The sequence below is a fragment of the Leucopleurus acutus genome, assembly GCF_964270905.1.
Source record: "Leucopleurus acutus genome assembly, chromosome: 17".
Classification (NCBI taxonomy): Eukaryota; Metazoa; Chordata; class Mammalia; order Artiodactyla; family Delphinidae; genus Leucopleurus; species Leucopleurus acutus.
In genome coordinates this window covers 1978039-1995175 of record NC_139159.1, presented here as the reverse complement: position 1 = coordinate 1995175, position 17137 = coordinate 1978039, and the positions used below count along the sequence as shown (strand labels likewise).

At 41.8% G+C, this 17137-nt stretch overlaps 1 protein-coding gene across 2 annotated transcripts in view; it reads right to left on the bottom strand.

Annotated features, from left to right (window-relative positions):
• Positions 1-17137, bottom strand: part of SNTG1 (syntrophin gamma 1) — a gene marked incomplete at both ends in the record, with an annotated part of 204184 nt that overhangs the window by 34577 nt on the left and 152470 nt on the right. The window lies entirely within an intron of this gene.

Sequence of the window (17137 nt, the reverse complement as noted above, 5' to 3'; positions counted from 1 at the left end):
AAGGTAATATACATGAATGTTAGTATTTCCATTTTTATAGCTATGGCAGATATCAAGATATTAAAATTACTTTTCTAGTAAAATGTCACTGAATACCTGCCAGAGTAACTATTTTCAAACTCATCTGGCCTTTAAATTATTACTCATATGTTCACAGGTAAACCTCATGATCTGAAGAGTAAAAATTTCAACTTCTGAAAAAAGTAACCGAAATAAATACTTACAACTATTATTTTTAAATTAATTTAAAAGAAAACTCAAGGCATTTTAGATATTAAAAAATCAATTACAATCAATCCAAGTGAACACGCTGTATAATGTAAGTCAATTCATTTTGGAGGATTTTAGTTGCCTCATCTGGGAAAAGAAGGAATAAAAGTTTAAATTTGCTCATTTTCCCTGGGAAACTGGAATCCCTGATATAAATGGACATAATGGCAAATTTCAGAGAAAACATGAAGCATATTCCTCAGATACAGTCTCTAAATTAATCTTTACAATAATCCATGAAAATAGGCTATAATCTTCCTTTCCCTGAAGAGGGAAATAGGTCTTGGATGTGTTGGTCCCCATTTTAGAAGCTGCTTGGCCCTAGTGACTCAGATCAGATAATTTGGGAGTCACTCAGCCCAAGTTCAGATGTCAGTTCTACCTCTTATTTCTGCTTCTCCTAGAATCAGTGCAGGTATTTCTTAAAAGAGGATGATATACCTGCCTGAAGTTCTTATAAAGATGAAATTAGTTGATATATTTATATATTGCTTAGAAAAGTGACATGTATATTAAGTGCTCCATTAATCACTAATATCACACAGTATCATTATTTCTTTTCTCACAGTATCATTATTAATTACAATATCACCATCACTAATATTGACTATTACTAAAAAACTGGATTGAATCAGACTCCAGGTCCAAATTACGTTCCAGTACACACACACACACACACACACACACACACAAACCTGTGATACCACTTATGGTGGAATGCAGGCTGTAGCAGGAGAGTCAGGAAGGCTCCTTTTCTAATAAAATTAACGAACAGTATTCACATTAAAAAAGAAACATGCTTGTCTGAATGTTTATTATGCAGGCAAGTTTGACCCTTGTGCCCTTCTTTAGGCATTGTGTGTGTGTGTGTGTGTGCATGCATGTGTGTGTGCCCAGACGGGTGTGTGAATCCTGTCCCAGTACATCACATATATTACAAAATGCTCTTACAGACATTAGCCATTATGAATTCTATTTCTGAAAAAATTAAGGCTTACAAAGATCAAGTGACTTAAACAAAAACATATTCTAAAAATTCAGAGATCCTAGAATTAAAGGTAAAATGTGTTTTAAAAAAATATACCTAAGGGAAAAGCAACAAATAACATATAAGGGTATCCACATAAGGTTAACAGCTGATCTTTCAGCAGAAACCCTGCAAGCCAGAAGGGAGTGGCAGGACATTTAAAGTGATCATAGGGAAAAAACCTACAACCAAGATTACTCTACCCAGCAAGGATCTCATTCAGATTCCACAGAGAAATGAAAACCTTTACAGAAAAGCAAAGGCTAAGAGAATTCAGCACCACCAAACCAGCTTTACAACAAATGCTAAGGGAACTTTACTAGGCAGGAAACACCTGAGAAGAAAAAGACCTACAATAACAAACCCAAAACAATTAAGAAAATGGTAATAGGAACATACATATCGATAATTACCTTAAATGTAAGTGGATTAAATGCTTCAACCAAAAGACATAGATTGGCTGAATGGATACAAAAGCAAGTCCTGTATATACGCTGTCTACAAGAGACCACTGAAGACCTAGGGACACATACAGACTGAAAGTGAGGGTGGAGAAAGATATTCCATGCAAATGGAAATCAAAAGAAAGCTGGAGTAGCAATTATCATAACAGACAAAATTGACTTTAAAATAAAGACTATTACAAGAGACAAAGAAGAACTCTACATAACGATCAAGGGATCAATCCAAGAAGAGCATATAACAATTATAAATATTTATGCACCCAACATAGGAGTACCTCAATACCTAAAGCAAGTGCTAACAGCCATAAAAGGGAAAATTGACAGTAACACAATAATTGTAGGGGACTTTAACACCACACTTTCACCAATGGACAGATCATCCAAAATGAAAATAAATAAGGAAACATAAGCTTTAAATGACACATTAAACAAGATGGATTTAATGAATATTTATAGGACATTCCATCCAAAAACAGCAGAATACACTTTCTTCTCAAGTGCTCATGGAACATTTTCCAGGATAGATCATATCTTGGGTCACAAATCAAGCCTTGATAAATTTAAGAAAATTGAAATCATATCAAGTATCCTTTCTGACCCCACCACTATGAGACTAGATATCAATTATAGGAAAATATCTGTAAAAAATACAAACACATGGAGGCTAAACAATACCCTACTAAATAACCAAGAGATCACTAAAGAAATCAAAGAGGAAATCAAAAACTACCTAGAGACAAATGACGATGAAAACACAAAGACCCAAAACCTAGGGGATACAGCAAAAGCAGTTCTAAGAAGGAAGTTTATAGCAATACAATCCTACCTCAAGAAATGACAAACATCTCAAATAAACAACCTAACCTTACACCTAAAGCAATTAGAGAAAGAAGAACAAAAAACTCCAAAGTTAGCAGAAGGAAAGAAATCATAAAGAACAGATCAGAAATAAATGAAAAAGAAATGAAGGAAATGATAGCAAAGATCAATAAAACTAAAAGGTGGTTCTTTGATAAGATAAACAAAATCGATAAACTATTAGCTAGACTCAGCAAGGAAAAAAGGGATAAGACTCAAATCAGCAGAATTAGAAATGAAAAAGGAGAAGTAACAACTGACACTGCAGAAATAAAAGGATCATGAGAGATTACTACAAGCAACTATATGCCAATAAAATGGACAAGCTGGAAGAAATGGACGAATTCTTAGAAAAGCACAACCTTCTAAGACTGAACCAGGAAGAAATAGAAAATGTATACAGACCAATCACAAGCACTGAAATTGAGACTGTGATTAAAAATCTTTCAACAAACAAAAGCCCAGGACCAGATGGCTTCATAGGCAAATTCTATCAAACATTTAGTGAAGAGCTAACACCCATCTTTCTCAAACTCTTCCAAAAAATAGCAGAGGGAGGAACACTCCAAAACTCATTCTACAAGGCTAACATCCCCCTGATACCAAAACCAGACAGAGATGTCACAAAGAAAGAAACCTACAGGCCAATATCACTGATGAACATAGATGCAAAAATCCTCAACAAAATACTAGCAAACAGAATCCAACAGCACATTAAAAGGATCATATATCATGATCAAGTGGGGTTTATCCCAGGAATGCAAGGATTCTTCAATATATGCAAATCGATCAATGTGATACACCATATTAACAAATTGAAGAATAAAAAACATGATCAACTCAATAGATGCAGAAAAAGCTTTTTACAAAATTCAACACGCATTTATGATAAAAACCCTCCAGAAGGTAGGCATAGAGGGAAGGTACCTCAACATAATAAAGGTCATATATAACAAACCCACAGGCAACATTGTTCTCAATGGTGAAAAACTGAAACCATTTCCACTAAGATCAGGGACAAGACAAGGCTGCCCCCTCTCACCACTATTATTCAACATAGTTTTGGAAGTTTTAGCCATAGCAATCAGAGAAGAAAAAGAAATAGAAGGCATCCAAATCAGAAAACAAGAAGTAAAACTGTTACTGTTTGAAGATGACATGATACTATACATAAAGGAGCCTAAATATGCTACCAGAAAACTACTAGAACTAATCAATGAATTTGGTAAAGTATCAAGATACAAAATTAACACACAGAAATCTCTTGCATTCCTATACACTAATGATGAAAAATCTGAAAGAGAAATTAAGGAAACACTCCCATCTACTACTGCAACAAAAAGAATAAAATACCTAGGAATAAACCTACCTAAGGAGACAAAAGACCTGTATGCAGAAAACTATAAGACACTGATGAAAGAAATTAAAGATGATACCAACAGATGGAGAGATATACCATATTCTTGGATTGGAAGAATCAACATTGTGAAAATGACTATACTACCCAAAGCAATCTACAGATTCAATGCAATCCCTATCAAACTATCAATGGCATTTTTCACAGAACTAGAAAAAAACATTTCACAATTTGTATGGAAGCACAAAAGACCCTGAATAGCCAATGCAATCTTGAGAAAGAAAAATGGAACTGGAGGAATCAGGCTCCCTGACTTCAGACTATACTACAGAGCTACAGTAATCAAGACAGTATGGTACTGGCACAAAAACAGAAATATAGATCAATGGAATAGGATAGAAAGCCCAGAGATAAACCCATGCACATATGGTCACCTTATCTTTGATAAAGGAGGCAAGAATATACACTGGAGAAAAGACAGCATCTTCAATATGTGGTGCTGGGAAAACTGGACAGCTACATGTAAAAGAATGAAATTAGAACACTCCCTAACACCATACACAAAAATAAACTCAAAATGGATGAAAGACCTAAATGTAAGGCCAGACACTATCAAATTCTTAGAGGAAAACATAGGCAGAACACTCTATGACATAAATCACAGCAAGATCCTTTTTGAACCACCTCCCACCTCCTAGAGAAATGGAAATAAAAACAAAAGTAAACAAATGGGACCTAATGAAACTTAAAAGCTTTTGCACAGCAAAGGAAACCATAAACAAGACCAAAAGACAACCCTCAGAATGGGAGAGACATTTGCAAGTGAAGCAACTAACAAAGGATTAATCTCCAAAATTTACAAGCAGCTCATTCAGCTCAATATCAAAAAAACAAACAACCCAATCCAAAAATGGGCAGAAGACCTAAATAGACATTTCTCCAAAGAAGATATACAGATTGCCAACAAACACATGAAAGGATGTTCAGCATCACTAATCATTAGAGAAATGCAAATCAAGACTACAGTGAGGTATCATCTCACACCGGTCAGAATGGCCATCATCAAAAAATCTACAAACAATAAATGCTGGAGAGGGTGTGGAGAAAAGGGAACCCTCTTGCACTGTTGGTGGAACTGTAAATTGATACAGCCACTATGCAGAACAGTATGGAGGTTCCTTAAAAAAACTAAAAATAGAACTAGTATATGACCCAACAATCCCACTACTGGGCATATACCCTGAGAAAATTATAATTCAAAGAGTCATGTACCACAATGTTCATTGCAGTTCTCTTTACAAAAGCCAGGACCTGGAAGCAACCTAAGTGTCCATCGACAGATGAATGGATAAAGAAGATGTGGCACATATATACAATGGAATATTACTCAGCCATAAAAAGAAAAAATTGAGTTATTTGTAGTGAGGTAGATGGAGTGAGAGTCTGTCATACAGAGTGAAGTAAGTCAGAAAGAGAAAAACAAATACTGTATGCTAACACATATATATGGAATCTAAAAAAAAAAAAAAAAAGTTCTGACGAACCTAGGGGCAGGACAGGAATAAATACGCAGATGTAGAGAACGGACCTGAGGACACAGGGAGGGGGAAGGGTAAGCTGGGGCAAAGTGAGAGAGTGGCATGGACATATATACACCACCAAATGTAAAGTTGAACACTAGTGGGAAGGAGCCACATAGCACAGGGAGATCTGCTTGGTGCTTTGTGGCCACATAGAGGGGTGGGAGGGAGACGCAAGAGGGAGGGGATATAGGGATATAGGTATACGTATAGCTGATTCACTTTGTTATAAAGCAGAAACTAACACACCATTATAAAGCAATATACTCCAATAAAGAGGTTAAAAAATATATACCTGCCATTCACAATTTTTTTACTGTTGGCATTAGAACACATGTTCTAAGATTAGAATTCTTAGTTTCAGAAATCTATGGGGGGGAGTGGCTTAGAAAAGTGAGTTTGGAATGCATTCCGCCAGGACCCTAGGAGAGTGATAGTTTAAGAGAATAACTTTCTCCCAAGCAGTGTCCCATCTGGCATGGAATTTACCTGATTCACACATAACTACACTAATCTCTGAGCAAAGCCAAGGCTGTTTGTCCAGGGCTCTAGGCGGGGGCTGTGGGATATACTGACCCAGCTGAGGCCCTGTACTCTAACCCACCCTCTGTCACAGCCTTGATAAGGATCCCCGTGTTTCAGTCTATCCACACAGGCTGGCTTACGCTCCTTCACTAGCTTAATATGTGCTAGCTTTAGCTTTTGACAGGAAACAGAAAGGAAAACCCTACTTAAAAAAAAGAAGAGTTTCAGTAAAGCCAACCAGGCCATGTGGAAAAATGCTGTGTACCTTCAAAGGGAAAAGTGCTTTTTTATATGGTAATGCGTTTAACAAGTATATGGCATATAAACAAAATATAATTATTAAAAGAAACTTTTACCCTTGTATCTGCTTTGCATTTTTGACTTATTTAATATCCTTTAATCAGTTTTCATTATTGATTGATATCAGCATTTTCCCAAAGACATTATTATTGAAACAAATAGAAGCGTCACTACGATAAATTGGCACAACTAGCACCAGAAAACAAACAAACCAGAGACACATAAAACAATAACATTAATTTCTTACAATAGTATTCAGGGTTGACTTTCCATATCGCCTATGGGGATTAGTGGTTTTAGTTAATAGTTACGAGATTCATCTTTCAGATTTCCATCCTAACATTCTAGTTCTGAGGATAATTACATCATACTGAAAAAAAAATCCTCAAATCCACGCTTTGAAATCCAAAGACCAGATGGCTTTTAGGAGAACAGGCTGTCCAGTGTGGGGGGTCTGAGAAATGTACTAGTTGTTCCTACAGATGTGGACATTAAGGGTCAGTAGGAATTGTGGCTGGTCATTTGGTCCTGCCTTTAAGAAATAATCCAAACAGTGCCGCCTGCAAGTATTTCCAAAGAATGAGACTCTAATTCTCAGCCTTTAATACTTGGTATGTGAAGACTGTTCTTCAATCTCCTAATTTTCCTTTCCTGAAAACAGGAGCCCTCACACTGCAGCGTACACTAATTTATTCTTAATCTCTCTTCAGATGCGATTGAAAACAAGTGGTCACCACTTCTTAAAAAGTAACCTTCTGTATCCTTGAGGACAATTACCAAGCCACCTTTCGGCTTTCTCTTTATGAAACCAAGTGAAGCAAACTGTTTTACCTTTCCTCAGGGGTACCGTGCCTTAGCTATTTAATGATCTTAGTATCTCTCCACTGAAACTTATCAACTTTCTCCTAATCCCTCGAGTAGTAACAGATGCCAGCTAGCCAGGATGGACTCGTCCGGATCTGACTGGCATGAGACATAAAGGGGGTTCCTTGTGTCCCCTAAAATCACACCTCTGTTTATGTACCCCAGGATCCTGTTTGAGAGCCGTGTCTGTGGATATTTAAAAAGTGAAGATAATTGTGAGAAGTGGTATCTGGCCAGCAAGCCTCTCATAAAATGTGTTCAATTAATCCTGCACATTTTGTCAGATGAAGGGGAGGTCTGGGGGCCAAACTGCCCAATTAGTACTCATGATACAGATGGTATCATCTCCGGCCTGGCTCCTGGGTCATTTGCTAAAGAACAACTCAGGATAAAACTGAATGCTGTTTACATCCAGGACCATTAGATGCTGTCTTTTCGTCTCTTTTTTCTAGTGATACTTCTTTTTAAACAAATAATAATAACTTTCAACCGTGGAAACATTTTCGGGTGGCGTTCAAGATTGCACATACCCCCTGCAGCCTCAGAAGGTATTTTATCTTGGCCCAGTCCAGTGCCCATGGTGGGTGCTCAGCTGATGTTCACCCAGGAAAGTTCTGCGCGCCTGCTGTGTGCCAAGCACTGAACACCTCTGTCTCACGGAGACTTGTTCTGAGCGGGGATGAGACAAATGAGAGCGCAAACAAGGAAATGCTTATTCCTAACAGGTCAGATGTCGGGAAGCCTGTTAGCGCTTTGCGGGGCGCCAGCCCCAGGGGCCGCGCCATTTATGCAGAATGAGAAGAAAGGGCTCTTCAAGGAGGTGACGTTTGAGGGCAGGCATGGAGGGAGAGAGTAAACTAGTATTTGGGATATCTGGGACGGCTGCCGTGAGCCAGCGCAGGACGGAGGAAGTGGGGCGGGCGGCGGGTGGCTGTGCAGAGGGTGGTGGTCCGGGCCACGGCCCCCTGCAGGTGCCTGAAAACTCTGGATCTTGCTTTGCTTCGAACTGAACGCTAACGGGGGCAAGTTTTAAGGAAGGAAGATGCGTGAGAAACGGTAAGACTAACGCGGGGAGGCGCGAGGGTGATGGCGTCGTGGAGACGGGTGGGATGCATCTGCTGAGGTGCCAGGTGTGACAGACAGACTGGAGGTCGGTGCCTGAGTTCTTGGACGTGAATGGCGGGTGGGTCAGGCCGCCGGCGAGGGGGTGTCTGGAGCGGGGGCACGTCCCCTGGGAGATGTGGGTCAGACGCCCACATGGAGCGTCCAGCTGGCAATAAAGACATGAGGTGGGTTGCAGGGCAGAGCTCTGAATAGGTTCATAATTATTGGTGTACAAATGGCATCGAAAGCAATGCGATTGGCAATTGATTGGGAAGAAAGTGAGGTTCCATGAAGGACCGTTAGCTGTATTGGATCCTTCTGAGTCACTTTGGGTACTCGCCCATTTTTCTACCTAGTAGTACAACCATCAAAACATATTTCAAGGGCTTCCCTGGTGGCGCAGTGGTTGAGAGTCCACCTGTCGATGCAGGGGACACGGGTTCGTGCCCCGGTCCGGGAGGATCTAACATGCCGCGGAGCGGCTGGGCCCGTGAGCCATGGCTGCTGAGCCTGCGCGTCCGGAGCCTGTGCTCCGCAATGGGAGAGGCCACAACAGTGAGAGGCATGCGTACCGCAAAAAAAAAAAAAACACCCCAACATATTTCAAGAATAAGTTTCCTTTCATGAATACAAAAATAAGAGTATTGTAATTTTTACACATTTCTGTTGAATAGAAAATAGGTTATGTGGTATACATAAGTATATATAACAATGAATAATTTAAAACTATATAAAATGCTGCATACATACACACATATATACACTAATGAAATATGCTTTAATATACATAACATTGTTGGAAAATAGACATTATAAAAATAATTGAGCATGGTACAACTCACAGCCATCACTTATAGCTGGAATGAAAATACCCCTCTCTCCTTTTGTATGTAATTCTTTTCCATGACTGACTTTTAAAAACCTATATGCTTTATAATGTTCATTGACTCACTTTATGTTCCTACACAAATAAAATACAATCACAGGACGTTTATAACTCTGATTTTACATAAATACAAAGCATACAGGTACTCTTCTGTCCAAAGTAAGTTTAATTTCTGCAATCAAATTTGATGAAATCTTAGTTTACGCGTTACACGTGATCTATTATACAGCATGTATTGTATTAGCTCCCAAATTATCAGATCAATTAATAAATACATTCTGTGTCAATTTCTCTTTTGTTTGGCTAGCTATGACTTCTGTGTATTTGAAAGCACTTCCCCGGAAAAACAGCAGTATAGGGAGAAGATAAACCAAACAGAATGACGCTTAAATATGTGTTGAATTTTATCATACTGTGTGTGCATGTCCCGTCCTTAGGGTCCTTTGGACGGAAACCCAGTGCAGATGGGAGATCTCTCCACTGCAGGACATCTGCTGTCAGGGGGACCAAGTCGGGCGGAGCTGTGAGCACGTGCCTTCAGTCTCCCTGCTGTGTTGCAGCCTTTGCTTCCGTGTGACCAGGGCCCGGGGTGCTGCCCGCGAGGACCAGAGGTCAAACGGAAGGCTGGTGAACAAAGGGAGACAAGCCCGAGAGGCGGGCTGGGGGGCGTGGGCGGAAGTGGTGGACAGAGCGACTGCCGTCCTCTGTCCATGTCCCCCTTGGCCGCTCTCCCTCACCTTCCAGTGCTCGTGGGCCTCGAGCCTCGCCCAGCAGAGAGCGGCTGGCTCTGGAGCCTCATAAGGGCAACACCTCACAGTCCGGTGAGGAAACTGAGTCTCTTTGCAGTGCTTGGAACACAATCACGTAATTTTACACCGTGTGTTCACCAACCTTCGTTCACCAGCTTTCTGTCCCCAAGTCAAGAAGCCCAAGCCCATTAAGATCTGGTTATACCAGGATCCCTGACATGATGTGCACATTCTACGTGAGCACATCAGGAGAAGACTGTTGGGTTCATGGTGCTTGAATCGGTAGATTAAGCAAGTCTTTTTTTTTTTATTTTATTTTATTTTATTTTATTTATTTATTTTTGGCTGCGTTCGGTCTTCGTTGTTGCGTGCGGGCTTTCTCTACTTGCAGCGAGCGGGGGCTACTCTTCATTGCGGTGTGCGGGCTTCTCACTGTGGTGGCTTCTCTTGTTGCAGAGCATGAGCTCTAGGCACGTGGGCTTCAGTAGTTGTGGCTTGTGGGCTCTAGAGCGCAGGCTCAGTAGTTGTGGCGCACGGGCTTAGTGGCTCGGCGGCGTGTGGGATCTTCCTGGGCCAGGGCTCGAACCCGTGTCCCCTGCATTGGCAGGCAGATTCTTAACCACTGTGCCACCAGGGAAGCCCCAGAATAAGCAAGTCTTTAAGATGAAATTGCCTGTTACACAAGCACCCCTTCTGCAGAAGCGGCGTGCACGCCTGCCCCCTCCTCCCTTTGGCGCACAGTTAAGCAGGTGGTTGGGTGAGTTGTAGGAATTTCAATGATGGAGACGATTATATGTTCAAAGAAAGTCCCCTAATGGAGGGCAGTGGAGAAAGAGAAGCACCAGGGGTCAACCAGCCAGGCTTGCGTTCCCACCTCTGCTGCTGACTGTGCAACAAGAGGTCCTGGGAATGACTCCTCAGAGGCTCCCACCGCTGGGATGGAGGCGTCCGTGCGTGGCTTCCACTTGGGACGTGGTACCAGAAAGATCTGCCATTGAATGATAGCCTTGTCTCTGGTCTCTGGATCCTGAGTTCTCTTTCTGTGATGTGTATGGTTGTCACAGAGCTGATACCACACCAGGGAAAGGTGACCTTGAAGAGTCACAGTGATCTCATCCCAGAGACGTGAGTCCAGTCACTTCATTGCCAGCACTCGCTCAAAAGACTGTCCTCTGATTCCAGGGACGGAAGGGACACATCATTCAATACTTATTTGGACTAAGGAAAAACACATCTAGCCCTTTACATTTGCCAGAAGGTCGTATCATTCACGAAATGGGATAAAAGTAGAGGAACCACCTTGGAGGACATGACTGATGCCACTTTAGGGTGACACACATTTCAAGAGCAATTCAGAGACAGAAATCCCTAACATTTATCCAGCGCTTATGAAGTACCCTTTCTTAGCTTACTTCTTCAAACCCACAACCCAGAAGGTAGCTATAATTATAATTCCTGACATAATGGTGAGAATTCTGAAATAAAGATAGCTAAGTAATTTATCAGAGATTTACCAGAAGTCGAGCCCAGGCAACCTGCTGCCGATTCCTACTGTACACACGCCTGCTCTTTCCCTCAACCAGCTAACCTGGTAATCACATTAGTATGGTATTTAGAAACTGAACAGAAACATGCGGTACGTGACGGATGGCTGAAGTACAAACACACTGTAGGGAAACAAAGAAGAAAGTAGTAAAATTATCTAATGGGATAAGAGTAACCATAAATCTATTGCTAAGAATTGTCTTAGCTCCTATTAAGTACATTTGCTCTTCCAAATGAACAATGATACAGGAAGAGAATAACTACAGTAACTGTAAAGCAAAACTGAACTTTATTCCATGTTTTGATAAAACAAAAATATATCAAAAGGCTAGCTATTACTTCCAAAACATCATAACGAATATTTCCAAATCACAAAACTACACACACACACACACACACACACACACACACACACACGCGCGCGCGCACCTCTGTAACTATAGCTACATATATCCTCGGAAAAGAAAACATCTCACAGGAGTGCATTATTTTCCTCTCAATGATATTTTGTTGGCCACGACAAATTGAAACTCGATGAAGAATTTTCTCAATAAATAGTTTTTTTAAAATTAGGAACACAGTTGATTTTGACAAGATCCAACTGATTGATAGATGTAATCCCAAATGTAGAATTTAACTGTTCTAATTTTGTTATTTAGAAAAATACGTTAATTGAAAATATTTTGGATATTTCAGAGCCAGAGAGACTCTTTTCCTTACAGATGAGATAGAACAATTTTAAAGCTGCCAAACTGAAAGCGGAAAAAACAAGTAATGAAATCTAATCATATAAGTTAAATTTAATCAATCAGGTTCGTGCATGTATTAAACAACGAGAAAACCTAACCCGCTCCAAAGTCCATCTCTAACAGTGTGTCTCGACACACTCAGGGTAACCATGACAGGCTGGCAGGACGGAGCAGCAAGTTCCAGAAAGTGGGGTCCTTATGTGCAACTTCTATACAGCACTCGAGTAGGTGCCACCTAGGGTTCCTCTAATCTTCACTTTTTGGGATGGTGAGCAATGGGCCTGATCTATTCAACTCTTTAAAATATGCAAAGGATGAGTAAGACGAGGTGGGCAGTGCACAGTGTGTGCTGCCGAGCTTCTGTAAGAAACACTGTCAACCACAGAAGCTGATGGCATTCTAAAGAAACAACTAGCAAAATAACAAGAACAATACTTTCCTTGATAAAGTAATGTGTAACAGTAAAAGTATAGTTATTATTAATAAAAACGAAGTGATGTGATTGAAAACTGGTACTGCAAGCTCTCTATGCCACTGCATCATTAAAAAACAAGAGGGACTTCGCTGGTGGCATGGTCATTAAGAATCCGCCTGCCAACGCCGGGGACACGGGTTCGAGCCCTGGACCGGGAAGATCCCACATGCCGCGGAGCAACTAAGCCCGTGTGCCACAACTACCGAGCCTGCGCTCTAGAGCCCGTGAGCCACGATTACTGAGCCTGCGCGCCACAACTACTGAAGGCTGTGAGCCTAGAGCCCGTGCTCTGCAACAAGAGAGGCCACCGCAGTGAGAAGCCGACGCACTGCAACAAAGACCCAATGTAGCCAAAAAGTAAAATAAAATAAATAAATAAGGTATTCTAGACCAGTTTGAAGGAGATTTCAACACTTTTCTTCAAGGGTCTGACATCTGGTTTCCTTCAGTTTTTTTTAAATTTTATTTATTTTTTTATACAGCAGGTTCTTATTAGTCATCCACCTTATACACATCAGTGTACACAAGTCAATCCCAGTCTCCCAGTTCATTCCACCACCACCCCCCAACCACTTTCCCCCCTTGGTGTCCATACATTTGTTCTCTACATCTGTGGCTCTATTTCTGCCCTGCAAACCAGTTCATCTGTACCATTCTTCTAGGTTCCACATATATGCGTTAATATATGATATTTGTTTTTCTCTTTCTGACTTACTTCACTCTGTATCACAGTCTCTAGGTCCATCCACGTCTCTACAAAAATGACCCAATTTCGTTCCTTTTTATGGCTGAGTAATATTCCATTGATACGTGTACCACATCTTCAGTATTAAAACTGTATTTTCACTTTTAAAAACAGTAATATAAGCTTTTGGAAGGTCAAACAGTTTTAACATTTCATACAATTGGAAATTTGCAAGGCAGAAACTTTCTGTAAACAGAAATCCAAAAGTCTTAAGTCTGAAAAGATTATGGAAAAACTTAAAATAGACCTGAAGGAAGGAATTTGAACTGAGTAGAGGATTACAAGTAATCCTCTTCTTAAGGGATGAATCCTTGAGATTGGCACCAAATTGATTTGGGCAAGAAAAATAATTTTCTAGCTTTCTCCTACACAAAGTCTATGTTCTAACTGCCCACACAAAATTTTACTAACCAGACAATTCATATAGAGATAAGTTGTCACTTATTTTAAATACTTCAAAAATATTCAATTTATTCATATTTTATGTTATATAAATTTTTATTTAGAATATTCTAGGAAGGTTTTCCTAACATAGTTATACTGTCATATTTTATTAAAATTAGTGGAGTACATTAAAATATTAAGTTTTTTTTTTTTTTTTTTTTTGCGGTACGTGGGCCTCTCACTGCTGTGGCCTCTCCCGTTGTGGAGCACAGGCTCCAGACACGCAGGCTCAGTGGACACAGCTCACGGGCCCAGCCACTCCACGGCATGTGGGATCTTCTCGGACCGGGGCATGAACCCGTCTCCCCTGTACCAGCAGGCGGACTCTCAACCACTGCGCCACCAGGGAAGCCTAAAATATTGAGATTTTAAAAAGCATTGCTCCCCAGTGCTTATTTTCAGAATGATAGTCAGGCTGTGCTTCTAACGCAGAAGGAAGGGGAAGGGAATTCTGCAACATGAAGTTGTAATAATTCATAAATATCTTGCTCTTACACCCACTTACATGGGTAAGGAATGCCCCCTAGACACTTAGATATTGAGAAAGAGAGAGGATTTTGGTTTATTTGGAAAGCAAGATTAAATATCTTTTGTGCATTAAGTCCTTCATGAGAAGAAGCAACTGAATCCTTTTATTAACACGTCCTTTTCCTAAGAGATATTTGTTTGTTTGAAAAAAGGACCTTGAATTGCTTTGGAAGCTTCATGAAAACACTGTAAGGCTGTACTTTTTATAACTAAAAGGACAAAGAAACACTTGAGGAATCATCAGATCAGTCACAGAAACCATGTACAATTATTTAAAACATTTGACACATCAGTGTTTTGTTCACACCTGACATAGAAAATGTAATGCAAATGGTGTAACTTAAGGAAAAAATAATAATGTAAGAATGATATGGATGTGTGTGTCACTACATAAGGACAAAGGGAAATGGTGAGAACTTCCAGAATGAAAAGAAATGATGCCTTTGAGCTTTCAAGAGTGTAAATAGGTCAATAAAACAAATCTTTAAAAATGAGATATAAGTAATTAGCACTCTGGGACTTGAAAGATGTTTCGGAAAAACAGAAATAAGTACTTTACGTAACAGTTGTGCGTTTATGGAGCCCTAACAGAAGAGTGGGTACGCGCTAGCATATTAATAAATCCAAGAACATGTTACTAAGATAACAAAAAGAAAAGATAAAATCATATTTTTATCAATGGTGATCACTGTATTGCATTAAGAAAGGAAGCAGGCTGTGAAGAGGGGGCTGGGTGTTCCGGACAAAGTCACTCTTGCTTTGATCTGCCGCTGGGGCCCCAACAGCCCGAGCTCAGCCAGGGGAGCCTAGGTCCTCACCGAGAGCAGCAAGGCTCCTTGAGTTTGCAGTCGGTGAAGAGACTAAAAGAATCAGGGAAATTTAGTTCTACTATTGGAGGAAACAAAATTAAAACATATTTTAAGCAGCTTGGATTTTAGGAAGTGATTACACATTTTAAAGCAATACATTAAAGAACCAAGAACTGGAATCATTTTAAAATGAGGCATAAAATGTAAAACAATCAATAAACCTTCTAAGAAAAACTGTTATTTAAAAACAGAAAAGGGCTACAAATATGTTCGGAAAATGCAGAGACACATCTTGTTTACTAAGATGGTCTCCCTTGCAGAACGTGAAAGACAAGTGTTTCTGCAAACATCAGCACACGAGTCGACCACTTTGCATGACGTCCGTCTCCACTCCCTGCTCCCCGTGTGTCTCCTCGTGTGATGGTTGGCGGGACAATTACTATTGTAATGGCTTCCACATCATTCGGGCAGGGCCTGTCCTTCTCTCACCAGGAAGAATCTGACCACTGGACTTGAACTCCTAAGTCCAGCTGTAGGATGAGATCCAGGTCACAGGACACGGGGGTGTCCTCCGGGGGCAGGTGACACTGGCCCAGTGACTCGTGGTTTCTCCTCATTCTAAAAGTTCACTTTTGTGACTAATTTTATATTCCTACTTCTGCAACCTTTTTATTAGTGAGGCCCCCAAACTGACTAAGTGACAGGTTCCCTGACATCTGGACACCCCTGGGGATTGGCACCCATACCCGAGGGCCTTTATGGTGAAGTGTGTCCAGTGTGGCCTGAGTGTGGCCTCAGTTCATTGTCTAGGCCACTGGCTTTGCCACTTTCTAGAAAATATCTGCTGACCGGCCCTCCTTCTTCCTGGTTCTGCAAAAAACAACAGAATTCTAGTTTTTGGTTTTTTCCATTTTTCTCTTATCTCCGTACTGTTTGGGCTCCCCTCCGATTGTCCAGTCCTAAGTCTGAGACATGTCGCATCTGGACACGTCAGTAGTCAGATGTGCACACTGTTGAACGCTCAGAGCTCAGGGCCGAGGTCAGGGAGCACGTGTGCATCGGGGGCGTCAGGGTGGAAACGCCAGGGTGCCCGGGGCGCAGAGGGGATGAGATCTACTGCCGGGGAGCGGTCTGCCTTAGGTAAGAGCGGGGACGGGCCGTCAGGACAGGCCTGCCGGGGGCCGCAGTAACCCCGCTGGCTGAGGACTTCGTAAGGAGGCGGTAGGGTCACCCCCGGGGAGCGCGAAGTGTGTGCTGACGTTGCGAGAAAGGAAGGAGCTTTAACCTCCGTCCTGCTGGATTAGGCCAGAGGACGGACCACGGAAACACTCCAGCGCTAGTGTGAGGCAGAATTAAAGGCGTGGCGTCTTCCTCCAGCTCCGTCCGGCTGCACTGCTCGGTTACGGTCAGAGCTGGGGCAGCCGCTCTGCAGTGAGTCAGAGGGGCAAGAGCAGTGGGCGGGCACTGCCTCCGCAGCACGTGGCTGACCCGGGGGGGACGGCGACCGGAGCGTCTCCTTTGGGACGTCTCCCGCCCCCGGCCCCGCCCGCGCCCTTCCGGGCACTGGTCCTCTCCGGCCTGGATCTCCGCCGTAGCCCTGGGACCGCCTCCTCCGCGGAGCCCGGCCCATCTCACCGTTGAGACCGGGCGGCCGGCTCTGCCGCGGCTCGCAATCGCCCTCCTGCCGGGCCTCTCCTTCGTCCTTCAGATAAGGTTCACAGTCCTGATTCTCGTCTTCGCACCCGAACACCAGCGCAGACCTCAGACCCAAGCACATCACCGCGGTGCTGAGCATTTTTAGCTGTGGCGAAGGACACACACTCCTCGCACACCTGGGCGCGCTCACACGTGCCCTCCT